General features: G+C 34.7%; 1 long non-coding RNA gene across 1 annotated transcript in view; it reads left to right on the plus strand.

The window, feature by feature from the left end:
• Window positions 1-14,756, plus strand: part of LOC141491593 (uncharacterized) — a 120,176-nt gene extending 105,420 nt beyond the window's left edge. Inside the window, exons 2-5 of the long non-coding RNA XR_012469658.1 lie at window positions 3,597-3,705; window positions 7,934-8,065; window positions 11,314-11,561; window positions 14,621-14,756. This is a non-coding gene — a long non-coding RNA (uncharacterized LOC141491593). The remainder of the gene's footprint in view (window positions 1-3,596; window positions 3,706-7,933; window positions 8,066-11,313; window positions 11,562-14,620) is intronic.
• The last annotated feature ends 1,762 nt before the right edge of the window (window positions 14,757-16,518 follow it).

Consider the following 16,518-nt stretch of genomic DNA (forward strand, 5'->3'; position numbering starts at 1 on the left):
GAAGCAGACATTGCTAATGGATTATATAATATTTTTCAAACTCCAACTCTATCTACCAGTCCCTGAGGCTAAAGTATTGGAGGTGGTCTCAAGATCTCCAAGACCTGGTGACTACTGACAGCAGGGACGAAAATCTAAGGAATTTTCCCCTTTTTTCATAGGGCAACTAAGATAAAGAAAGAGGTTTGCAATGCCCTTACGCCTCCATCTGACACAGTAGAAAGGAAGAGTCCAGGGATGTTTGCTTTAAGAAATTTTTTTTACTTCCCAGCATTTATGAAACCATAGGTTTTATGTGTCTGTAAAGTGAATATTATATTTGCATGTTTGCATCTATATATATATATATATATATATATATATGCATGTGAATATAAAAATATATACCCATGGGTATGTGTATGTGCACATCTATTTCCATGTGCATGAGTGCACATATGTATATAAACATATACATTTAAATATAAATATTGTGATAATTGAGATGTTGGCACAAAAACTCAGAATTTTAGGGAATTACTAGCAAGAAAAATGTTTTTACATGTTACTAAATTTTTTTGTAAACTACATTTGATGAGTTATTTCATAGTTACTTTATTAGAATGAGTGTATATTATCAAAATTAATGCTTTGTTTTAAAGAATTGTATACATAAAAGGGCATTTTCAGTAATCTCTAGTAAAAAACATACAGGTTTTGATATTTCCATGTCCTAACCCTTTTTATCCCATGAATTCAATGTATCAACATTTTGTTCTGACTTTGGTGTCATTTCATAGGAATAGGATTCACTTCAAAAGCTAAGGACTGACTATATGCCCATTCATTAGTATGCCGTGTGCATATATCTGGACGTTAAAATCCATGGATATGTAATCTACACATGACACACATGTGAATGCACAACTACATGCAAACTCACAAGCAAGTGCATGTGGTATATAGCCACATTATCAACTTGCATGTACACAAATTATACAGTACATATTTTTCATGTTTGTATTCATGGACAAATGTACTTGACATTGGTAAGTGTTCACACATATACATGGAAGGGCACTGTATGTTCATATGTCACATAATGTGCACACAACATATAGAGATGTATGTGCATGTGTGTGGGCTCTACACTTCTCATAAGCATATTCATATGCAAGATAAATTTGTAAAGATAGAAAATATGTATATGTGGATATATAAGCAATTATTCTCTATGTGTTTCTATGTACATATTTATTATCTAAATATGAAAATTTTTCTATTTAGTTTGTACAAAGCTTCTGGAAAGGGGCATGAGTAGAATATTTCTATTTGAAAAACCTTGTTGAGACTGGATGTATTTTCTAGATAGATTTTCTAGATAGATTTACATGCACACACATATATATGACAGTTGTATGAGTATCTGAGCACAGTTAGATGGCATAGTGGATAGTGGTCTGGAAAACCAGAGTTCAAATCTAGATACTTACTAGCTGTGAGACCCTGGGCAAGTCATTTAACCCTGTGTGCCTCAGTTACCTTATCTGTAAAATGAGCTGGAAGAAGAAATGGGGAACCCCTCCAGTACCTTTGCCAAGATAATTCCAAGGGTAGTCACAAAGTGTTGGAAATTACTGAAAATGCTGGAACAACAACAGCATATATATGTGTATGATTTTACTTGCATGTTTTCTTTCATTAGAAAATTATCCTTTTTTTCCCCCCCAGAGATCTTGAAGTCCAGAGGCATATAGGACCTGGTAGCTGGCTGATGAGCTGAGTCTCCTCTCCAAATGCTCCCCATTTTAATCACTTGTCTCCCAAAGAAAAACTGCACCTCATCAATAACTTGTGGTCTTCTTAGAAAGTTTCCCCCCTCCTAGATGGATCTCCAAAGCAACTCTCCCCCATATTTGCTATGTCTCTCTTCCTGCTGAGCATTTGATTGAAGATTTCTTTCAAAGTGCTGAGAGCAAAAGGGGAAAAACCTCTCTGGAAGAACAACAACTAATATGTTTTAATGCAAAAATCTCTGAAAGGATGACATTTCTAGTTCCTGCCGCTAAAGTTGAATTCTATTACCCTCTAGCTGTAGAGTGTCTATAAATCTAAGTAAGTTTTAAAAGACAGTAAGTAGTACACTAAATTTAGAAATAACTACAGAAATTGATATAGTCTTAATTTGCAAATGAATGCATGAATGAGTGAATGAATGAATAATTTAATGAATGAACCACAAGGAAAGCTCTTTGTTTTAAACCACTGAATCCCAGATTTGAAAGGGTCATGAGTGTTCATCCATATCTGAACAGCAGCCTCTTCTACAAGCATTTTCCTTGCTCTCTGATAGAGAACTTATCTTTTGAGTCGATTTATTTCTCCTTTTAAATGATTTTTCGTCTAAATGCTTTCCCCAATATTGACATGAAATCTGTCTCTAGGCACCTTCCACCTTTGGCTCTTGTCATGCCATTTGGAGTGTAGTAGAACATTCTTCCCAATGAAGTCTTGTTTCAACTTTTAAAGAGATCTATTGTATTTTACCTCCCATGCAACCCTTTTCATCTCTTATCTGTTCCTGGCTATTAATCATATCTGTTTGTCTTTTAACTGGTATTCATATGATAAAGAATTTCCTTACTGGTCACTCAAATTGAGTCATAAAATGATCTTCCTCAATGTGACTCTTCTGGATGAACAGAATATTGACAGTAGAGTCTGAATGGGACAATGAGAGATTGAAGGACTGAGCCAAGGTCACACACAGGATGTATGATTCACACACATCCTGTAGATGTTTTTAGGAAGAGAGTTTAGAGTGGACTGAGAACCAGCTTCAAAGGAAGGACAACTTGAGGGTCAGTCTTGATTGGACTCTCTGGATGAACCTGCTGAAGCGACTCAAACTCTCAGAAGTCCAAGGAATTACTCTACATTGATAGAGAACATTTTCTCAGGTGTAGTTCTCTGCTATTTTGTATTATTAATTCACACTTTTGATTTATGAAATTGTCATTTGAGAACAAAAGAAACTTGTCTTTGATCTTATAAACTAAGTATTACAGGGAGATTGATGTGTAGGATTCAAAGTAAAGAATAATAAGAATAATTGAAGGTGAATTGCTGGGGAAGAAAGGCACTGAGCATGGGGTGGGGAACACTTGAGGGGATGGTGGCAACAAGCAGGGTAACTCTTGAAAGATGATTTGGGGAGCTGGCCATGAAGAAGAAGGTAACTTAAACATGGTGGAAAGCATACTCCTATGTGAAAAGGGATGCTGGCAGTAGTCCTCTTTGGCTTGGACATAGTGAAGGATGCTAGTATGAAATAAAGGTGTGAAGATAGGTTGGAGATAATGGGGCCACTGAAATGTCAAGCTGATGGCGTATCATTTTATCCTAAGCAAAAGGGAATTTGTGGTAAGACTCATATTCTAAGACCTGATCCCATGCACATCAAGATACATTTTTTTCTCCTTTCACAATTGAAAGCATCCTGAACATATGGTTGATTCAGAGAATTAAAGCTCATTGAGTTCATTTATTTTCTTTGTGACCTAATTACCAAAAACAAAAAATCTTAAGAAATAAAGATTCTGTTTCTCTTCCATTAGATTTCTGAATGGTTGACCAGTTTGAGCAACACAGAAAAAAAGCTATGGCCAACTGAAGAAATGCTGCATCCTGGCAGAATGGCCTTTCTTGGTTCTGAAGATCTTTTCTGTACTCTGGATAAGTAAAACTGTTTGATAACTAAAATATCTAGTTCTTTGAAATTTAAAAGTTTTAACAAGAGTGGCCTGAGTCATGTATGACCAATTCATTGAGGCTTTGTCTATAGGGGATTATGTGATCTAAGTTGAGCCTTAGGGAAATTATTTGGGAGAGAGAGAGAGAGAGAGAGAGAGAGAGAGAGAGAGAGAGAGACAGAGACAGAGACAGAGACAGAGACAGAGACACAGAGAGAGACAGAAACAGAGAGACAGTGACAGGCAGACAGAGACAGATAGAGAAGCAGAGACACAGGCACACACACACACAAACACACACACAAACACAGACAAACAGACAGAGAGAGAGCCACAGAGATAGTGACAGAAGCAGACAGAGTCAGAGAGAGAGGAGGGAGAGGGAGGGGAAGACAGGAAACAGGAGAGAAGGGGAGAAGGAGGGAAGGGGAAAGGGAGGGAAGGGAAAACAGGAAAAGGAAGGGAAGGGATGAGAAGAGATTCAGAGAGTGATGGAAAGAGAAGTGTAAGTCAATTCCTGCCAATGGCCTGCTGGGTGACTTGTCTATGGTCCACTGTTCATTTGTTATTACCCAGACCACTGTAATTCCTCCAAGCTTTGAGATTGCATGATTGCCTTTAGCTGCTTTTTTTTTTTTTTGATTTGTGAAATTGTTTCATGAAATCTAACTTTCTGGGACTGAGATTTGCTATGAACCATTAACTGAGATGAGACAGCAGCAGGATTAATAAAAACTAAATAAACAAAAATCAAATGTGAGAAATGGAAATGACAAGATTGTTGCACTGAGTTTACATGCTGCCAATTTGAAAGGAAATAGTGACAGAGAGGATTTTGTGTGCTTGAAATGAGAAAAGAGAATCAAATAAAAGTATTCATTTCCCTCTTCCTTATTATTGCATTAATTAAAAAAGAAATGACTTTTCCACCACAAGCATATTTGCAATAACCTTTCACATGAATAGTATAATTCATTGCTGCTAACACTTGGCTATTTCAGTGTTTAATAAAAATAACAAAAAAATAAACTAGTGGAAAGAGTACCAACCAGGTGGAATGTCTCCAGGTATTGAATTAGCACTCGCCCCACAAGAAGCTGATGGACATAGAAGACCAGAACCATGTCTGTCTTTTTCAACCAGAAGTTGGAGAAAACTTGGTTTCGGAAGTCAGGATTTTGAATATAGGTCAAAGTAAAGGTCTCAATTTTAGTTTCAAGGGAGCTTAAAAGTTATTTAGTTTGGGGGTGTCTATGTGGTGCAGTGGATAGAGCACTGACCCTGGAGTCAGGAGGACTTGAGTTCAAAGCCAGCCTCAGACAATTAATAATTACTTAGCTGTGTGGCCTTGGGCAAGCTACTTAACCCCATTTGCCTTGCAAAAACCTTTAAAAAAGTCATTTAGTTCATCTCCCACACCCTTATTTTACCAAAGAGTAAATTGAGGCCCAGAGAGGATAAATGACTTGACTATGATTACAAACTAGCCCAGATTAGATTTCCTGAACTCTTATCCAATGATTTTAAATTCATACTATTGCTTTCTTTTTTTTTTTCCTTTCCATTCACTGCCTATCAAGAATGTCATAGAAGGGCTATAGCATCTGCAGGAAAAACACACACAAATGGAAAAACTCAATAAAACTTGAAAATTTACTCAGTCATTAACTAGTCCTTTAATCAATCAATAAACATTCACTCTGAATCAGACTCTCAGCTAAATGTTGAAGACGCAAAAATAGACAAGGTCCCTTAAAAGCCTCTATGTTCAAGCACTTTATTCTGTTAATAAGGGGAGAGAATGTGCAAATATGCTGGATATATAGGAAATAATAAAGGGAAGTTACTAGAATTAAGAGGGGTTAAAAAAAAAGAAAAAAGAAGAGATATTATTTGGGAGTAAAAGGAAGCTAAGGAACTCAGAATTATAGTAAAAAGAGTAGAACAATCTAGAATGGAATAAGACTCCCAGAGAAAAATGCCCATAACCAGGAAATGAAATGTTTTGTTCATGGTACAGATGGGTCACTCGTTAATGAGAATTATATTTTGAAAAGTAATGTGTTGGAAGACTGGAGAGCTAGAGGAGGAGCTTATAAAGGACTTTGAATGTCAAAAACAGCATTTCCTATTTGATGCTGGAGGGGATAGGGAGACACTGGAGGTCACTGAGTAGGAGTGTGGCATAGTCCCATCTACAATTTAGAAATTCCCTTTATTATTAAACCATTTCAAATGTGCCTACTATGCTCTTCCAACTTTGTCTGAGTCATATAAAACAACTAACATTACTAGAAGAAATGCTTCATGGACTTCCAGTGACTGAAAATCTTGGTTAAAAGAAACAAAGAGGTTTGTTTCTTCCAGTGCGAACTGTGGTTAGGACTGTTAAATCAGAAACTGTGGTGGACAACCGGTGTGACATGGATTATTTTTGGTAATACAAATCTAAGCAAGAAGAAACTTGATTACACAGACAGAGCCAATATACCTAAAGACTACTTGTCTGAAAAAAAAATTGTATTCCATGAATGAAATTACAAGTTCACTGATTTGTGGTAAGGAATTTGCTAATGTGACATTGGATTTGTAGTTTGTAGTTTTCCTGAATTACCTATTTCTGTTTAATATTTGTTTAATATTCTTTTTTAAAAGGAACTTTCATTTAAAAAAATGAAAACTTTTTCCTTATAAAAACCTACATACATCAGATTACTTTAAATATTATGTAACTTGAAAATAATTATTTTAATCGAACATTTCCAAAAGTCATTCCTTGTTAGTGAAAAGTCTTGTTTTTTTAGTTCACAATTTTATATCCCCCACTATTAATTGAGGTTAAGTAATTTTATAAAAGTGACAGAATTGATTTGTCAGTGGAAGAATTTGAACCCATGTGTCATGACTCCAATTTAGTCATATTTCCAGTGTACTAAACTTTTTTTAGGTTCATATTTAAACCCAATATGATTTTCTTTTAAATATTATCTATTTTCTCTTATCTTGGTTTTGAGTCTTTATAATCCTTTCATAAATAAATATTTTAATGACATTAGAATTGTGATAAAAATGAATAAATGTGAAAAGTTTATGAACAATTTATTTTGGTAATGTAGTACTATGCACTGAATCTTTTCTTAATATGAATGAATAATGAATATATTGTTCTGACAGACTCAGGGGATTAGATTATTTTTGTCTTTCTACTTTATATTCAAAATGAAATTATACACAGGCATACTTTTAAATTTTGATGCTGTTTCATAAAAGTTCTAACATCTGACATACAGAGTTGAATACACAAATTTTAGTTACTGCTGAACTATCAGAAATGTTGTTGGTGTAATTGCTGTTTGTTTGGTGGACAGTTGTATTAATCTCCTGATAATAATACGATATAAAAGAAACCCTTTTGTCATTTATTTAAAAATAATTATGATTATCTTCTTTTGATATAGATATTCTCAACAAACTCCTTGAAATTATCAACCTGAGAAAACTTTAAAATAAGCTTATTTTGGTTGAAAGTTCAATAGCCTATATCAGTGTACTTTTTTTACTTTGAATTTTTATTAAGGAGGAATATAGACATAGAGGAAAAAAAGAGGAATGGAATCAACCAGTCATGCACAGAAATACACACCCATTAACAATGAAATTTAAGTAGGATCTCATTTTTTTAAACATAGTTTCCTATTTTATGATCTATCATTTTTTTCATTCAAACATATAAAAGCCTTCTAAATTTTCAAAACCATAGACATATATGTGGCTATCACCTTAGGGTACTCTTTTTTTACTAGTCTGTTGAAATTAAGAAAACCTATCAATTGATCCATCCTTGCTTTCTGGAATATGGATGAGAATTTAAAATAATGAGCATTCTGAAGGGAAATGACCCAATTCTTAGTTACCTTTTCTAAGTTCTCTTTTATCCTCCTCTCCTTTACTGTTAAAGTAAAACAGATATAGTTAATGCTATTATATACACAATACACATATATTTACATCTACAAGTATTCTGAATTAGATTTGTAAAAGACACATTAGATATATGTGGGAACGAACTCGTACAACAGGTACTTAACATGCATGCATTATTTGCATGCAAAGATATATAAATATGACAAATATATAAGAGAAATGCAAATAGTTGACATTAACTCATATTTCACTTTATGTCTTGGTGTATGGTTTTTCAGACGTCTTAGATTTTATTTCAAATAAGGCAATTATTTTTTTAAGAAGACCTGACTCAGAAGGAACTGGGAAGGTGTCAAGTTTCCCCACCCAACTATCTGTTGAACTGTTCCCTGCTACCCACTCAGGATGAGGTAAACAATTTATTTCTTAGAGAGATGCTAAGCAACAGACTCTACAGTAGTGTATTCCCATAAATTCACTTTACATTTTTGTAGATGCTTAACTAGTGAGTTATCCAAGATTTCTCTTTTGGGCTCTTTAAAATCTGTATTTTTGCTTGGAGAATATGCATGTGTATCTATATTTGCAAAAGCCATGCATCCCACATACACATATAAACATACATGTATTCTCTAAAATAGTTTATATTTTCATTATGTTTATATACAACACATGAGCATGTATATAGGAACATACACACACAATACATGTGAAAACATGTGTGCCACACATATCTTCAATACATTATATGTGCATTTATGAAAACATGCACTGTATATACCTAAATATATATTTATAATATATTTAAATATATAAATATATTCAAATACATTCATATATATATATATATATATATATAAATAGGCAGATACCTATTTACCTTGCCTATCCAAATGTATATGCATATAAAGATGCAAAAATTGCTTTCTAAGGTTCCCTTTCTACTTGGTCCCTGTGAATCTACTCCATACCCCAAAATAGATATAAGGGCAGAGACCCAGGGACCTGGGCTTCTGATTGTGGTGTCCCCACCCCATCACAATACAGTGGACCCACCTCCTGTGCTATTCATGGGACCATAGGACTGCATTTCTTCATACTCACATACCAGTAAATAAATCTATGGGACCTTATGTTCCTTCTTGATACTCTCAGATAAGCTCTTCGTAATAATGCCTGTTAGAGATAAGGGAAAAATCATGATACATCACCTTTTGCCTTAATCAGAACTAATCAACAGTGTAAACTTAGGCTAGCACTACAGACATTAGCTTATAAGGATAATCACTTGTAGCCTAGATCCTTAATGTGAAAAAGGAAAATCATGATGGATGTATGAATAAAAGTGAAATGTAAAGCTACTTTGTATTTCCTCAGGGTGAAAATAAAAGGAGACGGTTATCTGTCAAGTAACTTTGTGCATTTAAATGAGTCTATAAAGCCATTTATGTCACTTATATGTGATATTAGAGCATCTGGTTGTTATTTGCTTGTTTCTTGCAGATTCTTCTATTTTTTTACATCAAAAACTGATTTTTCACAGGAAAAATTAAGTAGAAAATATCCTTCTTAGATGAAAAGCAGTCACAGATATTTTATGGAAAAATACTTTTTACTATATAATATCTAACCAGAATTAATAACTGGAACATGTTAGAATTACTTTTTCTGAGACTTCCCAAGCTGAATTCCCATCATATTTTATTATCATCACTGAAAAACTATTGTTAATGATGATGTTAAAAAAAGGATCACAGGGTTTGATTAAAATTTCTATCTGCTTACACTGAAGAAGTGCCCTATTTCCTATAAATAACATGACATAGTCCTGTGTATTTCATGAAATAGTAAGAGATTGAGTTACATGCTATTTCTGTTTGGGTGCATATCTCCTATGACTGTTTTTGGAGAAGAATGTGGAGCAGAGAATGTAACATTGGAGGAAGAAGACTGGGTGTTTACTCTCATCTCAAATACCTATTAGCTGAATAACCCTGAGCAGGTCACCTAAACACTCAAAGACATGTTTTTCTCCTCTGTAAGATGGCAAAGACAATAGCTATTCAAGTTAATATTATAGGGAGTATTTTCAGTATTTTATAATCCTTAAAGAGGTATAAAGATGGTGAGATAGTATTATTTACCTGCCCATGTTATTGTCTCTGCATTGAGGATTGCTTTCTCAAGAAAGACCTTAATTTTTTTTCTTGAATTTAAATATGACTTGCATTTATTTAGTACCTATGCTTTTTTTTTGTTTTTGTGGTCTGAACATGATATACTTAAGAGGGTTTCCATTTTCCCAGACCTTAGACAACTGAAGAAAAAAAGGAAAAAAAACTGCATTGAAAAGAGAAATAAGGCATTATTTTTCTTTCTGAAATGAAATCAATGACTGTAAAAAAAAGGAAAGGAAAGACAAGAGAAGAAGGAAAATAGGAAAAGGGAAGGGAAGGGAAAAGGGAAGGGGAAAGGAAAGGGAAGAGGAAAGGAAAAAGACGGAAAGGAAAAAGGAAAGGAAAGGAAAGTGGGGGAAAGAGGTGGAGGGGAAGGGAAAAAAGGGAAGGGAACAGAGAGATATATTTCTTGGGAAACATGATTTCATAGTTTTTAAAATATAATGTATCTGTTCAGACTAAGTACTTGAAGCAGGTACTTTTTTTAGCTGGAACCTAAATTACATTTCTCCTAAGTGGAATGAACATCTCTAACAAGTCCTACAATGAGACTGATTACCCTCAGCATTTTTAGTATCCTCTAGAATTTTAGACAACACTTGCCTCCAGGAAGCTTAAGATGAAAATAAGAGTACTGAAAAATCACTAATTTGACATGGAAGAGATTGAAGTGTTACAATTCAAAAAGTTAGATGTTAATTCTTAATTCTATTAATCATCAGGGGTATCTTTGGGCTTAGCAGATTTCAGCTATATTAAAATAGGTTTTGGGGGTGAATTTATCTTTGAACCTAGTATTCAGAAATTAGAATCTCTAAAAACTGATGACACATTTAGTTAATGGCAATTTCCCAATGTCCTAAAAACTGGAAGGATCTAATATTCATGTTTAACAAATGAAATCTCAGTTACTTAATTCGATTTCAAAATTGAATGATTTTTTTTTGTCAAAATGAAAGTAATTTTTTCTATATTAACAGGATTTAAATTTAATGGTATTTTGATTATCATATGAATGTTGAATTAACTTTATATGTTCATATTTTTCTTGTTCATAAAAATATCCTTACACTTGATTATTCTAGCAAATTCTTCATCAGATATCTCATGAGGATCTTGGAATAGACAGGATTCTTAATGACTTAATGATAAAGGAGAAGCCTTATCAGGCTTCAAGTACCGATCCAATGAGAAGGTTTTGTGTCCTAGGACCAGTCTAGCACTAATGATTAATAATAATAATATTAATGATTAATAATAATAATAATAATAATATTAATACCTGTCAAGTATTTTAGCACTTTAAATTTTGCAACATACTTTGCAAATATCATCTCATTTTATCCTCACAACAACTCTGGGAGGTGGGTGCTTTGATTAACCTCATTTTACAGATGAGTAAACTGAAGCAGTCAGTAACTGATAAGATCAAGGTCACAAATCTAGTGCCAGTTGTTTATTTTGTACTTCATTTTTCCTAGCTCTGTGTCCCATGTATTATCTACTTCATCATCTCGCTTCCTGGCTGAGGTTTTTTGCTAAGTGATAAATGCTTCAGCTGTGGGAATTTTCAAAGACTTTCTACTAGAATATTGATCAGTTGAAATCTACTTTAGTTGAGAGTTGAGTCATATCTACATCACGCACCTTGGTATTGTAATTGGGTCAACTCCTGCCATGCTTCATTATACTCTGTAGCTATCTCCTCACCAGTCACCTCATCACTCAGGTAAGAGACTATTCCCTAGGGATTTTAACCCTTTCAAATCTGGATCTAGTGCCCCAATATCTCCACTGCACTGATTAGTGAGTACTGTCATTAGCTCCCTCTTCTATTAACTGGGCTTTATCTCTGCTTCATTTGAGTTGGCAACACGAGTCATGCATGTCAAGATAATTATACCCTCTGCATACCCTTGGTCCAATTAATTTCCATTATAGAGCCAAATTCAAACTAATACTTAATACTGAATACTATAAGAATGGGAGTATCATTCTCCTCCCCAGTGAATGACACTATTCATTCTTCCCTTTACAAACCAAAATACTTCTCACTCATCACACTCTTAAACAAAATACAGTGTAAAGTCTTTGAGACCAAGGACTGGTTTTGTTTCTTGTATTTGTATTTGTATTTCTATTGTCGTGGATGGTGCTTGACTTGTTAAGAATTTATTTTTCACTCATTCATTCATTCAACAATACAATTTTTATTTGAATTATTTAGAGTTTTTTTTTTAAGTAGTCTATATCCTCATGTAAAACCATTATTTCAACATTGTAGGCTATGTCTTTCTAAGCCCAAAACAAATGTAAATACTTGTTCTGGTATTATTTCTTTAATTTTTCCTTGAATAAGGGATTTCTGAGTAATTTATATGCCTTCCATCTCTTTCACTTTATGATTGAGGAACAGCAGACATAGCGTACTTGGAGTCACAAGGCCTGGGGTTAAAACCTGCCTCGGTTAGTTATTAGATGGTTGACATTTGACAAGTCAATTAACCAACTGAGCTTTGGTGTCCTCACCTGTACAATAAACGGTTGGATTTGACAGACTCCCAAGACCTTGCTTTTTCGAAACCAAGTCCACAAGGGTAGTTCAATAGTTAGCAAACTGAATTTGCTTTAGGATGCTCTGAGATCAAATCTGACCTCAAATACTTATTAACCATATAAAGTCATTGAACCTCTGCTTCAAATTCCTCTTCTCTAAAATGGGATAAATACTTCCTGGAGAGATTGAGAGAATAAAATGAGTAGGCATTGTATTGTATAAACTAAAGTGATACCTAAATTCATTATCCAAACAATAAACCTGTATTTCCAATTTGTTTTCTATTTGATTGAAAGAAAAAAGAAAAACCTCATCACTAAGGTAGTATACTAGTGGTAGAAATGTCCTATCTATCTATCTATCTATCTATCTATCTATCTATCTATCTATCTATCTAACTCTCTCTCTCTCTCTCTCTCTCTCTCTCTCTCTCTCTCTTTCTCTCTCTCTCTCTCTCTCTCTCTCTCTCTCTCTCTCTCTCTCTCTCTCTCTCTATCTGCCTGTCATCTATTTATCAAGTCAGCCTACCTGTAGGCCTATGCTTAATAAAATAAATGTCCTCTGATAAAACTTAAGTCTTGATGAATCAGCAATGACTACAATAGCAACAACCTAGAGACAACCATGGCTGCTGAAATTAAGGTGTCATAAGATAAATGATACAAGAAAACACAATATAATTAGTTCATTAATTAAATGGTAAATGATAAATTATTATAGAAGTAAAATCTGAGAACTCCTTAATAGAAATTGGTTTTCAGAAATATATTTATAAAATTCCTTATAATGCACACCTACACACAAAGAACATTTAATTTTTATACTCTGAAGATGTTTGATGAAGTTATTTTATAATATGTTGTTTTTGAAGTATCTTATTCTGAAATAAAGCATAATATACATTTTTTTTTAGTTTTTAGTTTTTAGTTTTTGTTTTTGCAAGGCAATGGTCTTAAGTGGCTTGCCCAAGGCCACATAGCTAGGGAATTATTAAGCGTCTGAGGTCGGATTTGAACTCAGGTACTCCTGACTCCAGGGCCAGTGCTCTATCAACTGGGCCACTTAACCACCCCAGTAATATACAATGTTAAGCAATAGTGCCACTGTACAGATCAGTCACCCAAATACAAACCCCTGACTTTATCTATGCAAAGTATTCTCTTTCCAATTTCTTGATCCATGTCTCCTTTGTGCTATGTTACTATTTGAGTGATTTTTCCCTGGTTATGTATGTACTGAGGGGGCTCCTTCCCCTATTTCCCATATTCAGAGTAATGGGAGGCTCTTTGTTCTTAGTTTATAAAAATGGCATCTATGCTTTTGCCATGTTTTTTTCCAGTCTCCTTTCAGTTTACAGTTAAACTGTTTAAAGTTACTACAACCTCCTTTGCCCCTTCAATCCTACACCTCCAAATTTGCTTCAATATAAGTTCATTTGGTGGAGGGGTATAAGGTGGAAAATGTATTGTATTTCCCATAGTACCTTTGGTCATCTCAATCACAATTTCACTGCTCCTCAAAATGAAGAATTTCTGACTATTGATTGTCAAATGCATAATATTAGAGTTTACTTCCTTGTGACTCTATTGTGATCTTATCAATGACATTCAAGAGATAAGGGCTCTTCTTAGTATGGTCAAAAGTCTGGGACCCAATTAGCTCTTTCATAGTTACAGAGAGTCTTCTCCTTAAGATCACTTCTTCTCTGAGGTTGTGGTGATAGTATCTTCAATGCTGATGTTTTATTATTATTTTTTTCTCCTTTCTTTCAATCCTAGGAAGGTTCTTTTAGGGTTTGGATGATTATGATCAGAGAAGTCACAACCTCTATCTGGACTTATTTTTACTTTTGCTGTCATTATTTGCCTCTTTCTAGTCATCAGTTGGCTTAGTGATGTAATCTCCAATCTGGAGACAAATATTACACCAATTTCAATCCCTTTGTGCTTTAAAAACAGCACTTTGATCTCATTAGGGTCAAATTGAGGTGATGTTAGTATAAAACTTTGAGGATAAAGTCTAGAAGCTGCTGAGTGACTGCTAGCATAAGATGAACCTGAATTCGGGTACACTGACTGATGAATAACCGTCACAAAAATTGCCATAAATTATTGATATAATACTTTATTGCTATGATGTGCTTTTCTTTTCATCCATAAGTTACACACCAATCTGTCTGCTGAACTGATTCTGTCAAAACTTTAATCTACTTTTTTCTCTATAAATTTCAGGGCTTGATTGTTTAGATGAATAACTTGAAGAGTGATGGAGAAACACAAATTGGTTATGAATAAACTACAGAGTATGACCAAAAGATATTGTTCAGCAGAAGCAGCATGAAGGACATCTTGAGAGGGATACATTACTAGAAAGGCAGGTATCATATTCATGTAGCAAGAACAAAGGGTAACCAATGGATAGCTTTTCATGTCAGCTTCATGGTATATTCCCAATATTGAAGAGTCATACTAATATCTTGACCACGTGAGCTAGACCTCTAAGGGAAATTTGTGCTAAGACAAGGAAAGAAGGGACAGATCTACAGCACTGGAAGAGAACTCACTGCTTCAAAGACATTTTAAAGTATCTTACATGACCAGCAAGCAGGTTCTGGAAGCAACTACACCATCACAGTCCTCCCTGTACATGTTTCTGTCTCATAGAAACAAAAATAATGGGTAGAGAACTAGGCTTGGGAATCAAGAATAGCTTGAATTTTTCCCCCTTTAGAGTGTTCTTAGCTGTGAAACTTCCTTTCACTGGAAGGATCAGATAAAAAAAAATCCTGTCTTTTTAAACTTTAAATCTCCACCCTCCACATACTCTACAATTCAGCATTAATGACCTTATTGCAGTTCCTCAAAGAAGACATTTCCCCATTTCACTGGCTGCTATTCGCCATGCCTAGAATATTCTTCCTCTGAATTTCTATATCCTGATTTATCTGGAGTCTTCACTTCCCAGCTAAAATCTACTGTTTACAGGAAAGCCTTTCTACTTTCCATTAATTCAACTGTCTTCCTTCTGTTAATTATCTTCAATTTATCCTGTGTTTTGTTTTTGCATAGTTATTTGTTTGTTGTTTCATCCATTAAACTGTCAGCTTCTTGAGAGCAGGGACTGTCTTTTACCTTTTTTCTAATTTGTAGTATTTTATCAGTGTCAGGAACATATCAGGCAATTTTTAAAAAGTTTATTGTTCACTGTGTGATCCTTAGAAATCTCCTGAATCATTTCTGACCTCAACTGTAAAATGAGGACTCAATGGTTTCTCAGGTTCCTTTAAAAAAGTTGCTTTTTTAAAATTACTATTACATATGGGAACCTGAAGAGACCTCAGGTCTAAGATACTAAAATACATTCTAAGGTACTCACTTCATTCTAATTGATTTATTTTACAAATTGAGTAACTGAGGTTGAGAAGTTTGTTCAGAATACACACAGGTAGAAGTTAACTGATAACTCTACAAGATGTCTGAAAGGCAATTCGAGATGAGAGATTGTAGAGATATTGGGTAGGATTTGTAGGCTTGAGAATCATCAGCCTAATTCTGTCATTAAATTCATGGGAGTTGATGAGGTCCCTTAGTGAAGCAGTGTAGAGGAGTAGAGGAGAGGCCCAAGACAGAACTCTGTGGGAGATGTATGGTTAGGGGGAGTGGTATGGATGAGAATCCAGCAAAGGTGATGGAGGAGGTGTGAGATAGAAGAAGCATCTCAAAAGCCCAGAAAGAAGATAATATCTAGGAAGAGACAATGACTCCTTCAAAAGCTGCAGAGAAGTCAAGTAGAGGGAGGATTGAACAAAGACCCTTGTATTTGGCAACAGAGAAATCATGAGTTTGAACAACCTTTGGATAGGCTAGTTTTAGTAGAATGAGAAGGCTAAGAGTTGCATTACAGGCTATTAAGAAGTGAGTGCAGGAGCCAGGGGCCGCTGGTGGCTTAGTGGATAAAGCACCAACCTTGGAGTCAGGAGCACCTGAGTTCAAATCTGGTCTCAGACACTTAATAATTACCTAGCTGTGTGGCCGTGGGCAAGCGACTTAACCCCGTTTGCCTTGCAAAAACCTAAAAGAAAGGGAGTGCAAGGAGATAAAGAGGAGGCACCTATTGTAGATGGACTTTT

The sequence above is a fragment of the Macrotis lagotis genome, chromosome 6, assembly GCF_037893015.1.
Source record: "Macrotis lagotis isolate mMagLag1 chromosome 6, bilby.v1.9.chrom.fasta, whole genome shotgun sequence".
In the NCBI taxonomy this organism is placed as follows: Eukaryota; Metazoa; Chordata; class Mammalia; order Peramelemorphia; family Peramelidae; genus Macrotis; species Macrotis lagotis.